Raw genomic sequence first — 22,809 nt, 5'->3', positions numbered from 1 at the left:
CCTCTATTAGACTTCAGTTTCCTTTGAGCTGATCCAAACACACACCACAATCATTTTCCATCACCACCCATATTGTTGTCTCAAGGGTAAAGAAAACAGCCACCATTTTCAGCTTATATTTGGCCCCAAAATACCACGTTGAAAACACAAGTGATTTTCCATCAGAACAGAACATACTCAAATGATACAATATTATCAAGCATCCTAAGGTAATTTCTTTCCAAACTGTACCTTAACAAGTCAATGTTTATTTCCTGAAGAAAGGGTTTACTGAGTTGTATGCCCTGTATATGTCCATTTAAGCCAAATTTACATGCCAACAGCATGAGATAGGCTTTTAAAAATTTAAGCCTCTCCTCAGAAATTAATGGTTGATCTGGATGAACTTCTATCCTGAACAGTTGACTTTGAGATTTACAAAGCAGCCTCAGAGGACTTAGACACCAGTGAAATAGAGGTCTTTTGGATACATAGCTTCCGGAGCAATGGTCTTGCTTTCTGTGCATCTTGCTGAGCACCACACCTTGTAAACAAAGCAGCACTTCAAAACAGGAGAAACAGACCCTCAAAGACTACTTCTGAAATCAGACAGGAAAAGCTCAGATCATCTAAGAAGCAAAACTGGAGACTCCCAAGACTGTTTTGCTGCTGAAACAAAGCAGAATTCCTCTCACCTAAATGCAGACCTTTGCAGTATGAATGCTGGAGCTGATCTCCCCCTGCTAACTGATGGAGAGAAACAGGCACTTCTGTGGTGCGGGTCCCATGCGTTGGAGGTGGCCTTCTGAAATACGTCAGACAGATGGCACCGTTAAAGTGCCTCTCTCCCTCCGCCCAACACAGAGGCGCTCCAGGCACTAGCTAAGGCCTAGATCACTCTGCTGTAGCCGCACAATACAGGTAAAGGGAATGATGAATGTCTGATTTCCTGCCAAGTCGCACCAGCATAAATGAGGAATAATTGAAGTTGCTCATTAATGGAAGAGTATGTTCAGCTCCCTGACACTGCTTTGAAAAGTTCATCTGACATTCATGCATTTTAGATCAAAAACAAGGAACAGAGGGCTTCCTATCCAGTTTCATAAAGCTGTATTTCAACAACCAATTCCTTCCATTAAGGAGACCAAATTCAGGTTTTCGAACAGTGCTCACCTTCTCCAAATTCTGTCTTTCATTTATGCCCTGCCAGGCACTCCCATTTTTTCCTCCCAACTTGCTTATGTGGTTGTTCTCAGTCACTCGGACCTTCCCTTGCACAAGGCCCAGCACTGGTACTTTCCAACAAGCATTTCCTAGCCTCTGTCCCTTCCCTCTCCTCTACCTGCTCTTGGGAGAGAGCAGACCTCAATCCCACCAGCTCTGGATTTCTATCAGAGATAACCTGCTGATCAGGCCTACAGAGTGACATTCATATCCAGAATACATACAGAGAGCTGATGCTAAAAACCCTGCATCATTTCAGCCCAGACTGCAATAAGAAGAGAGGCTCCCTTGTCTCTTCTGCATCTTCTGTGTGCCATCAGAGATCCTGGCACTGGTCCCGCAGAACAGACTGATTCATAATATTTGTAGCTGCGGCAGGGAAAGGCACAGATCTGCACTGCTACCAACCAAGCAGCAGTACTGCTGCAGAAGGAGCAGTCGTCAGTTCTGATCAGCAGCTACAGGGAAGACCAGTCCCTTGAACGTACCTGCAGTAAGCGTAATCCACCTGCTCGGCCTCTTTTTGTGCACAACGGTTTTGTCCGTATGCTGCGTTTTCCCACCCGGTTCCTGTCCCCCTGACACTCACCTTTCAGAGAACAGCTACAACAGGTACGCTTGAGACCAACATCCACAGGAACAGTCTCGCTTCCCGGAGGCATAAATCAAGAGCAGGAGTACAACTCCGGTAGCAAAGGCATTGCTCAGCCAAGGGTTGGCTTTAGCTTTCTTTTTTGAGGTGCAGAAACCTGAGCCTTTTTTGCTCCTGCCTTTTAATTTCCGAGCAACAATTTAAGTGAAATCAAACAGAAAGGAAGAAAAAAATCAGCACATTCCTCACAGGGCCACTCTGGTTGCAATGCTGCTCAACCCCTGCTACAGAAGAGTCAACTGAGAGATACCAGTATAACCAAATCAAAACATTTATGTCCCACGTTCCCTCCCAGGAGCCCGAAGTATATACTTCAGCATAAGGGGACAGCTATCGCAGGGAACATAACACACAGCATCTCTTCTTCACATGACTTTAGTAATAGCAACCTTCATTATTAAACCGGTAACTGAATTTGGGCAGCGCCACTGCACCCAGCATATTCCAAGAAACAGGTTTCAAGGGGCCATTGACTTCTAGCCCTGTAAGGCAGGAATATGCTTACTCTTAGTGATCACCAGGAGATGAAAGATATATTTAGAAAGCTTGTGTAAACCAGAGATGGGGAAAATTATTCTTGCAGCAGTGGCTGCCAGCACATTTTGTGCCCTTGGAAGGGCTCAGTTTCTGATTTATATCAACTGCAGATGATCCGTTTTTCAGCACGGCTCTACGTCAATACTAGAAAGCACAGGCACTCACTGCGCAGAGCATGCAGAAGCAAAGCCAAGGCAACTTTGCTGTTACACACCTAAAATGTCAACATCCAAGACAGCAGAGGGCCTGAGGTTTCCTGCTAGCATGGACACACACATGCCCCTGCATACACACACACTCGTACTGAGAAATCCAGGCTCATTCAGTGCACTTGCCAATGAGTCCAAAAAAACAGTAATGAGGCTTTTCAAAGGCAGCTAAGAACTACTTAAAAGCTCTAGCCTCTGTTATGCATAACATAAGCAGCAAGTATCGCCCCTGCAGCAAGTATCGCCCCTGCAGCAAGTATCGCCCCTGCAGCAAGTATCGCCCCTGCAGCAAGTATCGCCCCTGCAGCAAGTATCGCCCCTGCAGCAAGTATCGCCCCTGCAGCAAGTATCGCCCCTGCAGCAAGTATCGCCCCTGCAGCAAGTATCGCCCCTGCAGCAAGTATCGCCCCTGCAGCAAGTATCGCCCCTGCAGCAAGTATCGCCCCTGCAGCAAGTATCGCCCCTGCAGCAAGTATCGTCCAGTTGTATTGATTTATGTAACTTCAGTGAAAATGTACATAAACCCCCAAACCAGTGTAAGTGATACCTCCGCATTTTCACCGTACTGGGCAAGACATCTGGAGAAGGGCTAAAAAACATAGCAACCGTAAGAGGGATGCTCAGAAAACGTACGCTGGTTCAGCTCTGCGCCTTTCCAGGAATTTCAGGACTTGCAGAATCAAGTTTACATCCTCAGTCAGAACACATACACTCAAGGGGAATAATGATGGCAGCTTAAAAAACAGAAACAAGAAAAGTCCTACACCCTTAAAAAGAGATGGATCCTTCATTCTGGTCAACTGTGGGCTGCCAAGCCCCTTTGCTAAAGCTCACTGCAGCCGATAGGCATCCCCCACCTGAAGGGGAACAGAAGGTTATGGAGCCGCTACAGCCAAAATCTGCCACAGTAGGGGTGCTTCAGAGTAAGAGAGCTCTCTACCTGTTTTAAAGCATTTTTCAGTCGCTCACAAAAGCAACTGGCCATTTAAAACGCTGACAACTAACACGGACATTTTCATTGGCTTGTTTTGATTCAAATCCAGAGGCTTTACCAGTTTCAGGCTTTCTGAAGATACAGACATTTGTCCCTTCGAGTTCTGATGCAGCAGATCGCTTTCATTTATCTACAAAGTCCTGGCAAAACATGTAGCTTGGGATCAAAGTAGCTATTATAAAGCTAGTTAGATAGCAATCAGTATCATCAGAACCAGCAGCTACAGCCTCAGACCCTCTTCCATCTTGCACACCAGAGTACTGACTTGAAGCTGATAATCTTCATCTGCCATACAAACTACAAGAGCTGGTGCCCAAGTGATAAAAATATCACAAGAGACTGCGCTTCGGTTTGAGGGAGTGATAGTGCAGATGTACTTGATTCTTTCCACTTGTTTCCAAAAAGCAGCTAAGCCTCCCTTGAATGAGGTCCTAAAATAAACCTGTAAACTAAGTCTGATTAATTAATCTTTAAAGAGAAAAAGACTTCTCTTGCTTTCTCCTCCCCTCCCATCACAAAGCAAACAAAGTTATCAAGTGCATTAGAAACCCATATTCCTGGAGACTTAGATATACCTCCACAGGCAAGCTCCTTGCAACTAGGATGAAGATGAGAAAAGCAGATCCTTAGCCATGGGTTTGGGAAGAGGATAAACAAACTACTACTGTGATTTTCATTAAACAATGTCTTTTTATAGGCTGATGGATTACAGCAAGTTTGTTTTAAAATAACAATCATGCTTGAAGTTGCTGGTAATTTAAGGCTAAATAAAACATCCATTTAAGAATGTTTATTTGTTCCAAACTGTTTACACTCAGGGAAAGAATTGTTTCCTCCATCAGCTGGTTAACAGGAGCATGAGAGTCACACTGAGCACATGAACAGCAAAATTCAGCGCTGCTCTTCAAAACAGGAACACCTTTGTCCTTTGCCTAAAACTTGTAGTGTTTTAGCAAGCACCACCAAGAAATTATTGCCACTAGCAGACATAACTAGCCTACAAACAGCCTGCAAAACCCTAGACCTTAAAGCTATTCATTATGATGAAGCAGAACAAGAGCAGCAATGTCACCGCCCTATGGGAACCCTAAAGGAAATACAAATGACTCCAGCTGTTCCTGGAAAGATGCCACAAAGCCACTCCGGCATGGATTGAAAAAAATATCAAAGCTACAAGTTTAGTAAGAAGTCATACTCACTTCTATAAACAGAGGAATGTAATATTTCCATACAACTGTTTGAAATACAACCTGAAACAAAGTGCAAAGTGAAACATGAAGTAGGTGATCAGACACTGCAACTTGGGATCCATGTCACTATCTGAGCCAAGTGACATTTCCAAATATATTTGAGGGTCAAATATGGTTTTAAGACATGGCAAGACTCATATTGAAAGCAGTAATTATCCTTTCAGCTTAGAGACTACATAGAGGTTCAGCCTTAGACAGAGGCTTCTCTGCAGAAACAAAGCAGCAGCGCCATGCTGAAGGTACAGTTATAAGAAGGGGGCGATTATCTTACAGAATAAAGGTAGCACCTAGGGCAAAAGGCATCTAAATCCAGGTGAGCACACAGGGCAACTTCAAAGGGAGGCCAGAAGCGCCGGGAGGGGAGGAAGGCAGGGGAGGAAGGCAGGGGAGGCAGCACGCTCAGACCTGGACCCAAGTGGCTGGTTTGCTAGCACCTAAGGTGAGGGAGCCCCGAGAGCGGCCGTCTTCGCTGCCTCGAGGAATGCACTTAAAGCTCAGTGCAACAAAACACGATCCAGCCTGATATACACGCGATCGTGACATCTCAAGTCTACCGTGAGGGAAATTTACTCAGGTTGATTTCATACATACCCGGTTTTCACCAGTTTACCTCAAAGCAGAAAACTCTCCGTGGAGGGGGCGGGAACAATCTCTCATGGACTTACACACACGGACTCTGACGCACACAGTCCCCGACAGCTGGAAAGGTGCATTGGGCCAGAAGCATCACCAGCTCATTGCCCTGTTTCTCCCCGCCTCCCATAAGCATCGTTGCTACTGGCCACTGTCAGAAAAAGCAAAGCGGGGTTGGCATGCCTTGGGTATGGCTGGGCTGCTGCTTTGTTCTTACCTGGTGTTCACTGCACTTGAGTTACAGGAACATTCATGTGCACTGGTTACTTAGAAATGATTTGCTTTTTAAAGAACAAAGTGAAGTCCATAGACTATCATGGCTAATGAAGAGCCATGTGCTAGATGACTTAAGGAAATACAGAAAGTTCTCTCACACACTCACCAAGAGCTAGTTACAAAGCAAAGTATGCTTTTATACACCTTAGACTACAACTTGCCTACTCAGAGCTAAAATTCATGCTGAGCTTTGAAGTCAGTAGCAATCAAAATATTTATGAGTCAAAGAGGATCGTCCTTCAGAGCCAAGCTTGTTTGTTGACATTGGAGCTGGGCAAAACAAGTACAACAAAATCCATGACTAACCAAGACTCAGCTGGGTTCGAGTTCCTAATCCTGAACCACCAAGACCACATCCCTTCCTGCAACCTGTTACGGAAACTGTAAGGTCCTCGGGCCAGGGATACGGCCTTCCCTTGGGACCATCCTGCCACTGCATAAACAACAACTTGCAGCAAACTCAAGCATACGCTGCATGGCCTCCAAGTTTTAGCTGGCCACACTGGAGGTAGAAGTCCTACACCTGGTTCCAGATGTGACCCCTCTTGAAGAAAGGGACCAAACTCACCCTCTCTGAATGACCCAAATACTTGCAAAGACGAACTCTCTCAAATGTCAGGCTGGTTTCACATTTCAAAAAAATAGACAATAAAGCATAAACTACAGGTGCTGCGCTGAGTCTGGATCCAGTGCTACATTTTTTATTTGGATTTCTTTTCTTTTTTAAACCACAAAGCATGGAATGCTTGAGGAAAATTTTCAGTTTCACATCAACCTAATATATTAGCAAAACTGATGGCTCAGATCTTTTGTTAGCACAGCACGATACTACGTTACTACCAATGTCAATGAAATTAAGGCAACCTAAACCAGAGTGTTTTTCTGCAACCAGCATTTTTAGTATTACTACTCAGCACACCTCCATATTCTCTAGGTTAGGGCTGCCCTCTGGGACATAGCACAGCGAAGAGCAGTCTAGGCCACAGGATTGTAACATCTGTTTTTTGCTCACATCAAAAAGTGGCTGAGGAAACACAGAAGGTCACAGCACAGAGCCCAGGCACTTTCTGCTCACTGCCACACGGCAGCCTTGCCGCAGGCATATTAAACCAGAATATTCCTGGTGCTCTGAAAACATGTGATGAGGTGCAGGGAGGGATGCTGTCTGGAATAAGCAGGCAGCAGGGGTGGAACAGCCATAAACTGTGAGGTGGGAAATAGGGACTCTGAGCTGATGATGGCACATCTAAGTGTGGCAAGGAGCTAAACAGACATCAGTTAAGAAAGGAACTGCAATTCCCTGCCAGCCCTGGAGAGGTAAAAAGCCACATACTAATGGGGTCTGGAACAGGAAGAAAAAAAAGGAAAAAAAAAAAAAGCGTGGCTTTGTCATTAGGAAGCTGCTGTAAAAACCTCTAGCAGGGACATGTGGGCTCAGTGGAAAGAACAGAGCCCTGTGGGATGGGAACTCCTTACACCTACAATAGCACAACAGGACAAGAAATACAAAAACGAGATGCTACAAGGGCTGAGGGGACAACAGACACTCCCTAGGCTGACTCTTCCCAGCAGTGCCTGTGCTCATGGCCAGGGAAGAAACGCTCCCATCTCACCCCTTCTAGCTAGGGTTAACAGCTCCATGGGGCAGGCTGAAGGAAGGGAGAGGAAAGTGGGAATCTGAAAGGAAGAACAGCAAGACAGGGCAGCGTGGCACTGAATCACCCGGCTGTCAACAGCCATCCCGCTGTTTCCACTGTCACGCAGGACAGTCAGCTTTTTTGGACTGGGATGCTTGCACTGTATGACTGTTCATGTGGCCTCTCGCAGCCCTCTCCGGCTGGCAGGACACGCTTGCACAGGGCCATGCCACTCCAGCTGCTTCTCTGCAGGGAGCACTGCGCTCTCTCTTCAGTCTCATCTTCAGCCCAACCTCTGTTGTTATCCAGGTTTAAGACCTTCAGTGGAAGAGTGGCCCCCCCCATCTAAATACACCCCTCTAATTCTCCTTTTGGGGGGTTTGATTAAACAATAGCTGCTCAGATGTTTCACATGCTGGATTTAGTCGTTTGTGAAGTTCTATCAGTTTTCTGTAGCACTTGCAGGAAAAAAAAAAAAAAAGAATTCCACTTCCTTATAGCAATCAACCTCAAAAGAAATCAATAACATTCCTGGGACCAATAGTGTTTGGGACCAAAGTAAATTACATCCAGCTTAGCAATAAAATATCTTAAGGGAACCTACTGAGTTCCACAGCTGTTCTGCAATACAAAAAAATCCTTTGGTCTCTCCACTTCCTCACCCTGCTGTCATTGCTTCAGCTTCCTCTTTATTTTCCTGATCTCCTTAAACCAGACCAAGTTTTTCATTGCTGGCAAGCACTGCTTTTATTTTAGGGACATTTTGCGGTGTAGACGTGACTGTATCTGGGCAGGCGGGCAATGAGCAAACATGCTTGTTGCACTGCTGGCAGGGTTCTGCTTTCATTTCTCTGGGGCAGAATCATCACCTGACTTTGCTCAAGTTTGTCCTGCAAAATACTCCATGTAATTAAGAAGAACTAGCTGAATTTAGCTCATACTTCAAAGTTAAGTCAGAAGGAGTAGAAAGGATTCTTCATTTGCACTGTTGCAATTTTGGATCTGTCGATCAATCTCTCAAAATGGAATAAGCAACAGAGTCTGCTTGGCTTGATCTCAGATCTTGAGAAGCTCCATTTACAGTGGTAGTGAAAGTCCCAACGGTTTGAATGTACTATCACGGGTTGGACAGGAGAAGTGGTGGTTTCAGGAGCTTTTTTTTTTTTTTAAAAAAAAAAAAAAAAAAAAAAACACACTCTATAGTGTGACAAGCAATTGCAGCTGTGCAGAATCTACAGTCAGAGCTACATCTCCCAACCAATCCCTATTTCCCCCAATTTCCAGTGTTTCTGATTATGAAGACTGAACATAGTTAAGGTGATCTTGGAAAAATAACTCACTCCCAAGACTTCAGTGTTATCATAACCATCTACTGCAAATGGATCTGTCAGTCATATCTGACTGTTAGCACAATCCCTTTCAGGAAAGTGTGGGTAAGTGAACACTAACATTCATGCACGTAAGCTTTCTATCAGTCCTCCCTCCAAACCTGACAGCATCCTAGCTATGCACTTCCATTATTTTCTTGCACTGCCCATTTCTGTGTCCAGGTGCCCTTATTTTAACTGTTGTACATTTGCTATGTCTCTTCTCTGAACTCCAATCTACACTGCATAAACTGTTTGACAAATTAATCCAAAGAGGCAAATAACAGCCCAGAGTGGTTCAAAGACATCTCAAACCCAAAAACCAGCTGATACTCTGTGTGCTGGGAAACAAGCATCTTAATTAATCTGTCTCTGCTGCAGTTAAGGTGTGCTTAGTTACTGACTTGCTACATTACATTAGAATATAGACTCCTCACTCAGCCCCATGGACTGAGACACCGCAAAAATCAAGAGGAAACTGAAGTTCTAAAGAGGTGAGAGAGACAACGAACCCAACCTTATCCCCAGCTTTGAGGTGAAAAATGGCTTAAGCCCCTCAGGGATTCAGCAACTGGCTCTAGCTGCTGGTTTTCTCAATTGCAGCTTTGTGGGAACAAACTGTCCCTCAAGACAAGCTGCCCTGCCACGTAATAACATGAAAAAACAAATAACTCCCTAAGCAGCAAACACACGATCTTTTGTGAATTCGTTCCGAGAGGCCGCGTTCCTATGTGGATTCTTGGGTGTCTAATAAAAGGACAGCACATGTTATAACCTTTCCAAAACATTCGTAAAGAGTGGTAAAGCTCATCTCCTTCGGAAAACAGATTAAGAGCAGTGATCACCAGTACTGCTGCTCCATACCTTAGTGTGTTAGTACTACTGTCCACCTTAAGACATGTGGAGTTTGTATGACAGTTGCCCCAAAGTCCCGTAAGTTTTTGGAAAGAACCCCCCCCCCCACACACACACACACACAAAAAAATCCTTTTCCTTACTGAAGAAACCAACCCAAAACCCTGCAGGAAGTTATCCTTAATGATAGGGTCATTCAGAAAACATTAGAGGAACTTAAGTTGGGCAACCAAGAGTCCTTTGGCAATATTAAGTGCTGTAGGTAACATCAGTCTCTTCAAAGATCACTATCCCTTGGGATTTGTAAGGGCATGCTTATTACACCAAACATTTCACAGCTCTCTGATGGGTCAAAGTGCCAGATATCATTCATGTAAAGAGAGCTAAACATCCTGGTAGAGGCAGGCACCAGGACCTGTAACCTCCCCTTGCGTCTCCAACCGAAACAGCATTATCAGCTTGAGCTTTTACAACCTCCTGCACACACACACAGCTTTCAACACCTCCCGGCGCCAGAACCAACACGCATGGAGCAGGGCGAGGACCGCTGCAGTCACCAAGGCCAGAGAAGAGCTACTCGAAGACACCTCCCCACCTGCCTGACAAGCTGGAGGATAAATCCCACCACTGTGGGCCATCAAGCTAACGCACCCCATTACCAACAGCGGCAGACCGTGCTTTGGGAGATGGACAGCTGGGGCCTAACACCACAGTCCAAGGGAGTTTTATCAACAGCAGAGTTAAGCCAGTGACAAGACTGATTCAGTATGAACAAACACCTGCGAGCCATCTTTGTGGACCCCTCCTTACTCCTCTCGCCCGAGCGTTCTTACCATCAAAACCTGCATTTCCACATTTAATCCTGTAACACAGTTCACATACTATTCACAAAATAGTCCATATTTTCTGAATATCTTGTGGACTTTCTAATGCCAACACTGCAGAGTATGAGCGTAACCACAGGAAAAGCAATTACGGGCAGAGGAAGTAATAATACCGCACATACTCCCTGCAATTTTACACATACAGATACAATCTGATAGGCCGAGGTGACTATCTGCACTAAACTAGACAGTATGCTCCCCCCCCCCCCCAAAGGACAGAGCTAATACTAGCATTGCAGGGTTAAAGCCAAGAATCAACAGTTGTGGATTAAAGATGATAATTTTAGCTAGCACATGGAATTAAGAAAACTGATAAGCAGATGTAAATGCCTATGAGCAACCAGTAAAAATTACCAGTAAAAAAAAACACAGTTATCAGTAAAAGAACCCCTCAGAGCATTGACCAAATCACTCAATAAACTCTTCTTTAAAGCTTATCAGCATCACGATCCATTACATTTTACTGTCAATTCAATTTTACTAGGCCAAATCTTCAGCCACTGCAAAGTACAATTGCACTGACTACAAAGGAGGTTGACAAGCTGTCACCATCTCAGCACCCGTCTCAAGACATTTTGTTTTATGGTCTTGCAGCAAAGGAGCATATATGGCATGATAAATATATTGCTTCGTAGTCCTAGTAGGGAATTCAAACTGATGCGCAAGTATGAAGTCTGGGTAAAGCGCTGATTGAATGCTTAATACATAAGGCAGCTTACTCTAAGTATGAAGAAAGCATCAGTCAATATTTTTCTGGGGCAGTGGCTGTAGGACAGTTGCTTTACCCTATTGCTGAATCATTACCTGTGAACACTCAAAGCTTCACTGCCCTCTGTTTACAGGAATCATTTCTCCCAACAGCGCTGCCAGTGACTAACACGAGACCTTTACAAACTCATAAAGCAGTGAACAAAGCTCTTTAAAACACGCTCAGCCCACCGTATGTCAGTCAAACCTGTCTCCTGCTGTTCATTAAAGGCCAGCTACTAAGACCTGCTGAGCACCTTCTGTTGAGTTTAAAACAAGATTAGGATTTTTGTCAGCTTTCAGGATTTAGCTCTGAGCTCCACTCTATTTTCAAATCCTCATTAGCACAGAAGCTTTCTTTCATACCAGCAATACTTCTCAGAGATAAGCATAGAGATACTAATACAAGCATTTGTACAAGCATTTCCTGCCAGAAAATGGAATTGTGCCAGAAGTCACTTTTCTGAGGAAAATGATCTATTCAGGTAGACCTGGTGATCTGAAAAATCAAGCAGGTTTTTCAGCTGGCAAAGATGAGCTTTGGTGTTTGCACCTACCTGAGTCAACCACTGTTTCATGGCACCTGCAGTTTTAGCCCCCTTAGGCTCACGCTATCTCCTGCACAGGGTTCCTGTAACTCCACGGCATCTCCCAACTGCACTGCTATGGAGTATTGCTAAAGAGCACAGTAGGTGTTACTCTATAGACTGAACATACCAAGTGCTTTATAATCAGCTACTTTAGTTCAGGATCAGGTATTCTGTGGGGCTACTGCTTTTTCAAAGCTAAAATGGGAATAATGTAGATTAAATCTCACACATGTTAATTATATGCATGGTTTTAAGTGTTTTTGCCCCTATGAGACAGATTTCATAAGCTGAAGATAACAGGCTGCAGTTTTGTAGAGCAGAATTCACAGCCAAACTACTAATGGACTCCAGTCCCTACCCTTAAGAGCATTTGTGAATGCTAGAGCTTAATTACCATGTTTAAACTGTACTAACCACACTTGAACAACCACCTGGGCTAAGGCATGAGAGTTCACCTTCAGATTACCGGTCCACAGTGGTCAGAAAGCTTTCCGCCGACTGCAACGGGATTCAGATGACCAGAAAGATCCCATGTGAACCTGGACAAGGAAGGAAACCAACTAACACTAAGTAACACAGACTTCCTTCCATTCTCACATAATCACAAGCATCATGCTGTCTGGCAAAGATGGTATTTGTCACCTAAAGATTATGGATGTGCTTTGTCATCATTTGCATTTTGCCATTAACATTTGTCAAGGGTGGGAGGAGAAAGATACTGATGAGTGCATGGTGTGACATACAGGCTGAGGTTCAGCACTGCAGTTGCACTGCCTGGTACAATACTCTCATGTTTCTTATTAGAGATCTTGGCTCCCCTCACACTGAAGCTAATGAGAACTTGGCCAGTGATTTCGGAAACAGCAATAATCATCAGACACTGACCAATACCAGAAATATTTGCCATTCCAACCTCACCTATTGTTACAAGTGTGATTCCTGGCTTCCAGCAAAGTCATTAAGCCTATTTAAAAACCAACCCACCCAACTGAATCTGAGCCATTCATACATATCTGGTGCCAGCTTTGAGTTTCAGTGAGCCAATAGATATAACCCCCATTCTGAAGCCATTCTTCAATGCTGAACAAAAAAGTTACAAAAAAATTCCTCCAGAAGAGAAGTCCTAAGAGAGGAAAACACAGATATTCTGAACTACTTCAGAACTGTGTTTAGGTAACACTCAAGTGTGTTAAAACATAGTAAAATCAATTTTTAACATACAAAATTACCATGCAATCCACTAAGTCAGCATTACCCAGATGAGATTACAGCTTGCCAGACAAGAGCATTTAGTAAAGGCTTTATAGAGCAGTATTCTAGCATTTAAAAAAAACAGCCATATAAAGCTCCCACTTGTTTCCTGCTGTTCTATGTTTTCCTACTACTGTGATTTTTATTACATAAGGTAGTAGCCTCCATAAGGGATCCTTAACCTAAACCAGTGGCTTTGACTGAATCAGCATTCAGCAAACTGGGGCTACCAAAGGTAACAGGATATGTTCTGGAGATGGATGAAAAGGTACAAAAAACACTCTTAAACTTTGGGCAACTCCAGGCTCAGCCAAAGCAGAGGGAGCTCATCAGACTCCGCATTAGCAGGAAAAAAAAAAATGAGCAACTTCATCTTGAGATAGAAATGGGTGTAGGATAAGGAGCCAGCCAAAAATCTGCAAGAGCAGCAACCAGGAATAGGACAGGGACTAGTGTTAAATGGATTTTTTCATCCCTTCCTGGGGATTGTGGTCTATGTTTACGGGACTGGAGGCACAGAATTAATCTTGGAGCGGGGCACAATAGAAGAAAACGGACAGTGAAAGGCAGGAGTCTAACAAAAAAAAGTCCTAAATCCAATACCGAAGAGAGAACCAAAGGAGAGTCTCGGATCTAAAGACCTCAAACTAGAAATTGGACAATATGCCCAAGTAAACAAAGAAAGTAACAGATGAGGAAAGGAGGGCAAGGCAATAGGAGGAAAAGATGGAGTTCATTTAGGAAAAGAGAAAAATGCCACATTTAGGTTTCAGGAACTGGCAAAAAGCAGCAGGGAAAAGATAAAGTCTCTAGCTGAGACCCTGACCTGTAGCTGTCCCCTCCCGCAGAGGGAGGGCAGGGCAGCACAGGGTGGACAACGCCAGCATCAACGAGCTCACGCTCCCATCCTGATTACCACCTCAGTCCCATCAAAGACAGAGTTATTCCCTCAGATCCTGTTACACATCTCCTTCAGAGCCATCCCTCTTTTTGACAGCAGACGTACACAGGACTTGACCTCTCTCCCGAGGGCCCCTGGGAACAGGAAAGCAAGGGCAGGCAGCAGCCTGAGGAAGCGGATCAGCTCCCCTCCCCTTTTATCTTACTTTGAGGGAGGTGCTGTGGAACCAGCTCCGCCACCACCCTTCCACCGCTCAGCCGTGACTGGAGACGCGCACACGGCCATGTGTCCCACAGCCCGTAAATCTGGGAACTATGAGTTAGTTTATTTATGTAAAAGCCTCAGGGGGAGGAAAAGAAAAAGGAAAAAAAAAAGCTTCAGCAGCAGCCAACTGTGACAGAGGGAACTTGAGCCTCTTTCCAGATGACCCACTCCACCCACTCCTACTCACCCACATTTAAGCAGCAGTATATCAATTACAGCACAAATTAGCTGCCAGAGTAGGTTAGCACATCAAGCACCGAGATCCAGCCTAGCCTTTAAAGCCGAGACCGACAAAAACACCACAGGAAGAGGAGAGCCGGGAAGGCAGGCTGCATTTGCCCTCTAATCCCCGTGCCTGCCTAGGGGCCACCTTCCTGCCGGGGACCTCCCAGGAAGCTGAGCCCCACTGAGCTGTGGCCTACAGAAGTCCTTGGGGTGTGGTGAGGACACAGGCATGTTAAAGCACCAGAAAAACTTCTGCATCAGCTTTATTCAGTGAAAAAAATTACTGAACGGTTCTCTAAATTGAGTCCAGGAGTCTACTGGCAGAGTCATCCCTGAGTTGAAGGAATAGATGTTTTCAAGTACGCACAGTGACTACTGTAATATAAAAGCACTGCTCCATTTTACATTTAAATTTACACTCATTTGCTTCTATTATGATAGCAATTATAAAGCTGTTGATTTCCTCTTTAACAGTTAAAAAGATTCCACAAAGGTAAGTGCCGCACACGAAACCAAATTCAACTAAAAAAGGTGGGAGATGATTTGACTGGTTTAGTTAAGACAGCTTTAGAATGAACACTTGTATTGCCTTAGCTTGGTCTATATCATAACTGACATTTCTATGGCATGTATCAACAGGGTTTAATTGAAACTATTTCCAAATCGACTTCTAAGGATAACTATCTTTAATATTATGCTAAGCCTTCGTGGACGAAGATGTACTTCAAGTAAAAATCAAAAATTCACCAATGAGAAAACCTCTTTTTCCAGTGTTTACAATTAAAGTTGCCATTAAAGTAGTAACAGACTAACATCAGTGCAAGGCTCTCACCTGGCAAACGTTAACACAGGCTTGAAAACATGCCTGAGGTTCAGGCCTCAAAAATACATCCTTGACACAGAATGCTGTGTCCAAGGATGTCCAACTTGCAGCAGATTTGAAGCTTTCACATTAGCCCAAGTCCCCCCTGTTAAGCTTGGGGATTTGGCAGGAAGGATTTGTTCAGATCAAACTGAACAAAAAGGATGAGCGGCATGGAAGAGACACTGAAGAGAAAGGAAACCTTTGGTGGTGTTTGCAAGACAGTAACCTAAAATCATACTAGAAACTTCTGTTTGTGAATTCAATTCCCCAAATTCCTGGGAAGCATGGAAGCTAAAGCCTGAACTGGAGCAGTCATAGATCTCCAAAATCTCCATGAAAGCATGAGTGCATCCTTGAAAGCACCACATGGAAGCTTTTATGTGCATGCTCAAAGGTGGGGCTGGAATTGGGAATTAGGGCTGGGACTCAACCAAGGAACCCAAAATTTAGCAGCCCTTCAATCATCAACTCCTTCCTGTTGTAATCCCTGCTCCTGGTCTCTGACACACTTGGAAACAATCAGGTAGAGACATAGTTTAAGCATTAGTTTCGTAAGCTGGAGAGCCAGCAGGAAACTTTCCATTCAGTCAATAAATGGAGCTCAAATGGAAAAATGTCAGAAAAACCTGCTCAGCTCAGAGCATCCAGGAGCTCTGAGGTATATTCACGTGGCTCAAGTGTATTCCTTTCGCAATTTTGCTTTTATTCCATGAGGCATTGAGAATAATTGGCAGAACAGTGGCATGAACACCGGATGCGTCAAAGTGTGCATGTCCTCCCCGCCTCGCAATAAAACAACGAAGTCATGTGTGGTGACACGTGGTTAATTCAGTGTATACCACTTACTTGTGCAAGCCTGCTAGCACCAGGTACTCAGGAGTCTGGAATGTGGCACGGAGAGGACACAGCAACCGAGGAAAAGGAGATGAGATTTTTGGTCATGTCCCTCCTAACCACTGGCAAAGAGAAGAACAAGGCTAAAACCAGAAAGGAAGACAGAGCCAAAGGTGTGAGGCTGCTTGGCAAAAGAGCCTGGGAAAAATCACACAGATGGGAAAAACAGGTCTTCTGAGCAAAAAACACAGCAGAAACATGAAAAGCCAGGGCCCAATTCTGACAAGCTCCTACTTCTGCTCCTTCTTAAACTACACGAGGTGCTCAAGACCAGCTTTGTTTTTTTTGTCTCAGCAGGAACCATTGCAAGCTACAGGCATGAGTCCAAAGTATGAAATTTGCTATCTGCATTTGCAAATCCGTAAGGTTTGCGTAAATTTGAACCTTGACTGCTGTCCCAAGGCTACCTGTCCAACTTCTGTGGGACAACTTACCACAGAGGAAACGGCACCTTCCCAAACTATTGCCTTTCACTCTGCTTACCGAGTATCCCAAAGGAAATTACTTACCAATGCTGTTTAAGTCTATCCATGCTTGTTCCTGATCAGGTAAATCATCCTTTCCCCTTCTTGCAAGACCCCAGTCCCATGAAATTTTAAAAATCCCTGGCAACATCCCAGTAGTTCTTAGCTGAACTCCAAAAACATAAGCCTATGACTCAAAATTGTGTGTATGTACGTCTGTATCTGTTTAACACCTGATTATTCTGTACTGGAGAATTTTCCAGTTCCAGAAAACTTCTTGCGCTAAGTATCCCCATCAACCTTCAATTCGGCATAGGACAGAAATCCGCAGGAGTCCATACAGAAACATAATTCATTCACCAACCTTGTAAGAACCCCCCCCCCCTCGCTCTCCCAAACTCCAATATTCTCTTTAACAACATCTTGCTTTTTAGGTCTTGAGATGTTCAGGTGAAATTCAAAGCACAGGCAATTGTTTAAAGAAAGGTGAATTTCTCACAGAAAATAAAACAGCAAATACCATGCGTCTTGGCAGCCATGGCTGTTGCCGGGAACTGCGGGATTTAGGCATTTAAAACAATATATTCATAGGCTGCTCTCCTGAGAAGACTGATATTTACACAGGCTATTAGTCGAAGAGATCTGAGCACCAGGAAGTTTCCTTTGATGTACATGAAAGCTGCCAGATGCACTGCACCTCTAAAAAACAAATCACTCATCTGCTGACCTCTGGCAAACCTCTGAAGTTGCCCGTTTTGTTAAAAATTGTCATTTCAGAAATCAAGTTCCATGGCTGAGCGACTACTCAATTTTTAACTCCCACTACCAGACTATCAGGCCATGAAAGGTAAAAAAAACCAAACTATTTCACTTGTCAGGAATTACTGAGGCTAAAACAAGAGAAGCAATGCTACTGCAGAGTAGCAGATGACAGACTTATTTGAGCAACATAAGTTATTCTGCTTTCCATAATTATGCATTTCATGGTGTTGATCATAATAATAGGTTAAAGGAATTGAAGCTTCTAAGAGATTATTTCTTCAAGTAGTTCACATAGCAACACAGTGTTGTCCCACCGCTCTTCTTCCTATTCCAGAAGTTTCTGCGACTAAGGTGCAGACTAAAATTGAGGAGATTTGGGATTAGTGGATCTCTTAGTTACATTAAAGGCATTAGGCACGAAGTCAAGCATCAGGGATCTGATCTAAAGGCAAAACATTGATTTCGGTGGGTCTGGATCAGACCTTTAGGTAAGAAGTATCAGAAAGCAGACAGGTCAGATTGTGCTCCGGGTCCTGCCAAGCAAACCCAGAGTACTACACCTGAACACAGAACACCACGATCAAAGGATTAAACAGGCTTCAGCTTTACAGAAACATTTTTTTCAGAAGAAAGTTGCCAAATGACACCCCAACATCATCAATTCATTAGCATATTTGAGGAGTGGGAAGTTGTATCCAGATCAGGTTTGGATTTTTTTTTTTTTTTTTTTTTTTAAATGAGAAATGCAGATCATAAAGTAAACCCAGCAATTTGGAATGAACCAAAGAGAACCAGAAGTACATTTAGAGGCTAATCCTACACAAACGCAGCTGATCGGACCCTTCCATCACTGCCTGTACCACCTAAATCACTAGGGTTTTTTTCACCCCCTCGATCATAAGGGATCCATACAGATTTTCCACTCTGGGGCCTGAATGAGAATACTAGAATGAGAGACAGAGCAGATCCACATGTTAGAGAGGGACTGTTCACTGTCTCTTCAGAAACAAGAACCAGCAGGCACTGAACGCAACCATCGGCAGCCAAGCTGAAAGCCATCAGAAGACAACACATCTGCAGAATTCACTGCCAAAGAATTTGGTGGGTCCTAAAAGCTGACATAGCTCAAAAGGAGACTGAACAAGTTGGTGGAGGAGAAATCCACGCCTGGCTGAGGAAAAAACATGAATTAAAAACAGCTTTGCAGACAAGGAAGCAGTTTGGCTACGTATCACCTCAGCACCTCCTGTTCTTACTCCTCTCTAGGTATTTACACAAAGCCACCACTGGAGACAAGTTAGACTAGACCCACCTTGGATCTGCTCTGTGTGGTTGCTGTTGTGTCCTTAATACACCTGCACAGAGAAAGATCATCTTGAAGAGACTTTTTTTAGCTGTGACCTATAATCTATATCCATAGCATGCCTTCTGCTCATCATAGCTGCTATTGCCTGGCCATACCACTCTTGCCTACACTTCCTGACAGCCAGTGAAGACGTATATAAAACAACAGACTGTTTTGGACTTAAGCAAACACCCTGAATTACTCACAGAAGAAAAGGGCTGTGGCAAGACTTGCCATGGCACCACACAGACTTGCGGTGACTTTAAATAAGGGAAAAGGTGCATTTACATGTTGCAGAGGAACACGTTATTCAAACATAATGAAGGCAAACTTCAGCGCGTGTTTTACTACTATTCCTGAGAACACAGATACCTACTTGAAAGGCAATTTTCATGGCTCACGAATTCCTTGGTGGGCAGGCTTCAGCAGCCCTGCCATCAGAGCGGCTGTTATTTTGCTCAGACAAAAGGGTGTAGGTGTGCAATAGCTTTGCTACCAAAACCTGTTCAAAAAAGGAGCTAGTGAAAGGACCAAGACTGTTTCTGTTCACAGCCTACACACAGCAAGCCAGAGAAACAACCTTTACTGCCATAAAAGCAGCACAAACAGTTTGGATACAGTTTGCCTCCAGTTTACTAGCAGGTATATTCCACATGAAGGGCCAAATGAAATCACCTCCAAACCTATCTACATGTAAAAACATGGGCTCAAAACATCTAGAAGGGAAAAAAGGTTAAAAAAAGTAATAAATAAGTTAAAAAAAAATCAGACCAACTGAGGAATAAGAATTCCATGTATAAAAGACTGAAGAGCCTTGAATCCCAGGCAGCACAGGACTCCAACCCTCCCCTAAAAAAACCTGCTATATTTACATGAGTCTAGGATATCAGTTGGATGTTTCCAAATAATAGTAGCCTGAGCACCGACACAAAAGGTTATGAACAGAATTTTTACTCTTCGATTACATTCTCCCTCTTTGCCTGGGCGCTAAAGCTGCTATAGAGAAAGATAACATGTGAAGTGGCAAGCAGGCCGTAACTCCAGCAGCCTCTGCTGATGCAGCTACGTGCCACAAGAGAGCTCAAAAGCTTATTCAGAACGCAAAGAGTGGGAACCTGTACTGTATCAGTAGACGTCGCATTGCAAAATCTGAATATTTTGCTTTGGAACTTTGCCATTGAAAACTAATCCTGGCAGTAATTGATACATCAGCTCAGATGAACATAGGAAAAGTGATCAAATGTGATCAACAAAATATCATCAAAAAAGACCAAAACGATCAACACCTCTAAGCATAAAGCTATAGGATCTGGTAAATAGCAGCTGAAATTAAAGTGGAAACTGAAAGTTAAATGAATCAGGCTGGATCTTGAGCTGATGTCCTGCTCTGCCTATTTGCATCAGGTGGTGATCTGGTACAGCACCCCTTTCTAACTGAAAGACCAGAAACAGTTCTTCCTTTCTCTTATTATAAAGCTTTTTTTTTTTTTTTAATTGATCTGGAGTTCACATCATGAGGTTACACATACAACTATCACTCTTCAGAAGTAGGCATTTACTTCCGTGGTCAGAGCTGAACTAGCTGTTAACTTGCCAGACAGCCTGGCAACCTTGCTTGGCTTTGACCTTAAAAGCCTACATCTGAATGGGGTTGGCAAAAGAAATCAAACCGCCCCTCCTCATCCTCCTCTGAGCTCTGAGGTGTTTGCAAGGTAACCAGAGCTGCCCCACAGCAGATGGGCAGCTGCTCCAGGGAAGCACAGCAGGCACAACCAGACCAGCACAGGGCCAGGAACAAAGGAGCAGAAAAAGACAATTCCCAAGCAAGCTGGGACCGTTCTTGAACTAATTCAGCCCTCAGGGTGGGCAGATGCATCAGAAGGGCATGATAAATCAGCAAACACCTGCCACTTGGAAAGATCAGAGCACCTCTTTTAGACATCAAAGTTGTCTGACTCTCTGGGTATCTGCCCATTAATAGTCAGGAGATGAATGGTGGCCCAGGACCCAGCCAAGTTTGAGTGAAGGTGTGTTGCTCAGCAATGAAAACCTGAGATCCCCTGTCAAGGGGATTCTTTTATTTTAACCCATGTCTTGTTTGACTTGGTCAAATTAATCTCAGGAGTTCAGTTCCTGAATTTTCCAAATCACTGGCTTCTACGTGTCCAGGATGCAGACTGTGCTTTTTCTGATCCTCCCCTGAAGGGCTGTAGGAGGTAGAGTCAACAGAGGGGAAATAAGCTTGGAAAGGAAGGCTGCCCGACACTCAGAGGGAGTGAGCGAAGACAGGATTCACACCAAAGCTGGGGCTGAGCAAATGAACCACAGTTAATTGGGTGAGCAGGACGTACACCAAGGTCAGGCTAAGCAGGAGAAAGCCATTGCAGAAAGGCCTGAATGGGGACACACACTGGGGTCTGAGAGCACGTAGGTGTGCGCAGGGCTAGGCAAGGAAGGGCTGCTGGGAGGGAACAGAGCTGCAAGAGCAGGGCAGAGCAAGGCAGGGGTAGACAGCAAGGGGTCAAGGGCAAAGAGCTCTGGCAGCTCCTACTTCGCACCAGCCCTACTGCAGAAAGTAGCAGCATTCAGTGGTTTTGGTTTTTTTTCCCCCCCTCAGTTGCCTCTCTCCATGAAGCAGGACATGGCAAAAGCCTCCAGATGAGAGTGTAAATCTATGCTGAGTACTTACCACATTGCTATCTCACCTTTCACCTTCCTTCCGTGCTGCGCTTGTGCATTTTTCCTTTCCGTCCCCAGCCAGTTGCCTCTCTCCCTGCCTCCTCTCCTCTCCCTCACCCCCTGCCAGCCTCCAGTCAGATTCTGGTGCTCTGAAGCTTGGTCGTACGTTCCAGGGCTTGCACTTCCTGAGATCGACAACAGCTTCACACATTACAACTTCAGAGATGAGCTGCAGACAGTTTAAAAGAGTTATTACACATGCAAAGCAGTAGAGGATGAGAGCCCATCTGCCACTAAGGAATTAGCTGGATCTTCCCAACCAGTGGAGCAAGACAGCAAGTCAAACACTAACACAGATGTTTTTTGCCTGCACATAACAGATTTTTCTACTGATCTGGAAGTATTCTGATGGTGACAATAGAAGAACAACAACATCATGCACTACAGAAGTTACATATGTTGTTCCTCCAGAAACAGGCCCAAGTCACAATCCCACCGTATGCACAACACCATATACCAAAAGATAAAACAAAGTACTGCAAAAATAAGTCTGTCTTTAAATGACTGAAGTGCCTGATATATGGATGGGATTATACTGTCACTACTAGTAGGGATGATCAAAAAATAAAGTAGCCAACTGCAAAATTTATGATTTCTTCCTCCTTTCCCTTCAGCTCAGCCATGTTCAGACCTCAGCTTGCTTATAAGTTGCTGCTCTGAAAAATGATTTTAATAACACACTCTTCAGCCTTCTATATTCAGAAACTAAAGCTTTTCTTGCAGCTAGCTACTTAGGACATTGTTGCAACCACTGAGGGTAGCACATCAGGCTATTTCAGATGAAGAGATAGGATTTGTCATCTTTACATCACTGATGATTCTCTTAATCTGATGACCCTATCCCTCTTACCAGGTGCTTCACAGAAACAACCTGTCCAAGTGGAGAATCCACATCTGGATTCCCCGCAGTGACTTTTGTTACCAGAAACCTAAACACATACAACCTTTATTCATTTGCATCCCATCTAATTCGTTTGAACTGGGGAGGGTCTCCTTAGCTGTATAAATACTCAATTCCTTTAACTTCTACTGCGCAGTGAACATGTGTTTTCATTGAACTGTCAACGTTAAAACCTTGATGATCTTCCTCTGCTCACAATCAAGCAGACCACATCAGCATTCAAATTCTTATTTCCAGCATGTGCTATCCGGCACTGGTCTGCATTTCATCTAATCCGCTATGACTCTTCAAACCTTCGCGGCTCTGTGAGGTCCTGCCAATGTACTGCAAACTCTTCTCTAGCTTCAGCCAACTAAATAATTGT

This window comes from Dromaius novaehollandiae, chromosome 4 (assembly GCF_036370855.1).
Source record: "Dromaius novaehollandiae isolate bDroNov1 chromosome 4, bDroNov1.hap1, whole genome shotgun sequence".
NCBI lineage: Eukaryota > Metazoa > Chordata > Aves > Casuariiformes > Dromaiidae > Dromaius > Dromaius novaehollandiae.
The sequence above is the reverse complement of the archived record's forward strand: the minus strand, read 5'-3'. Positions refer to the sequence as shown.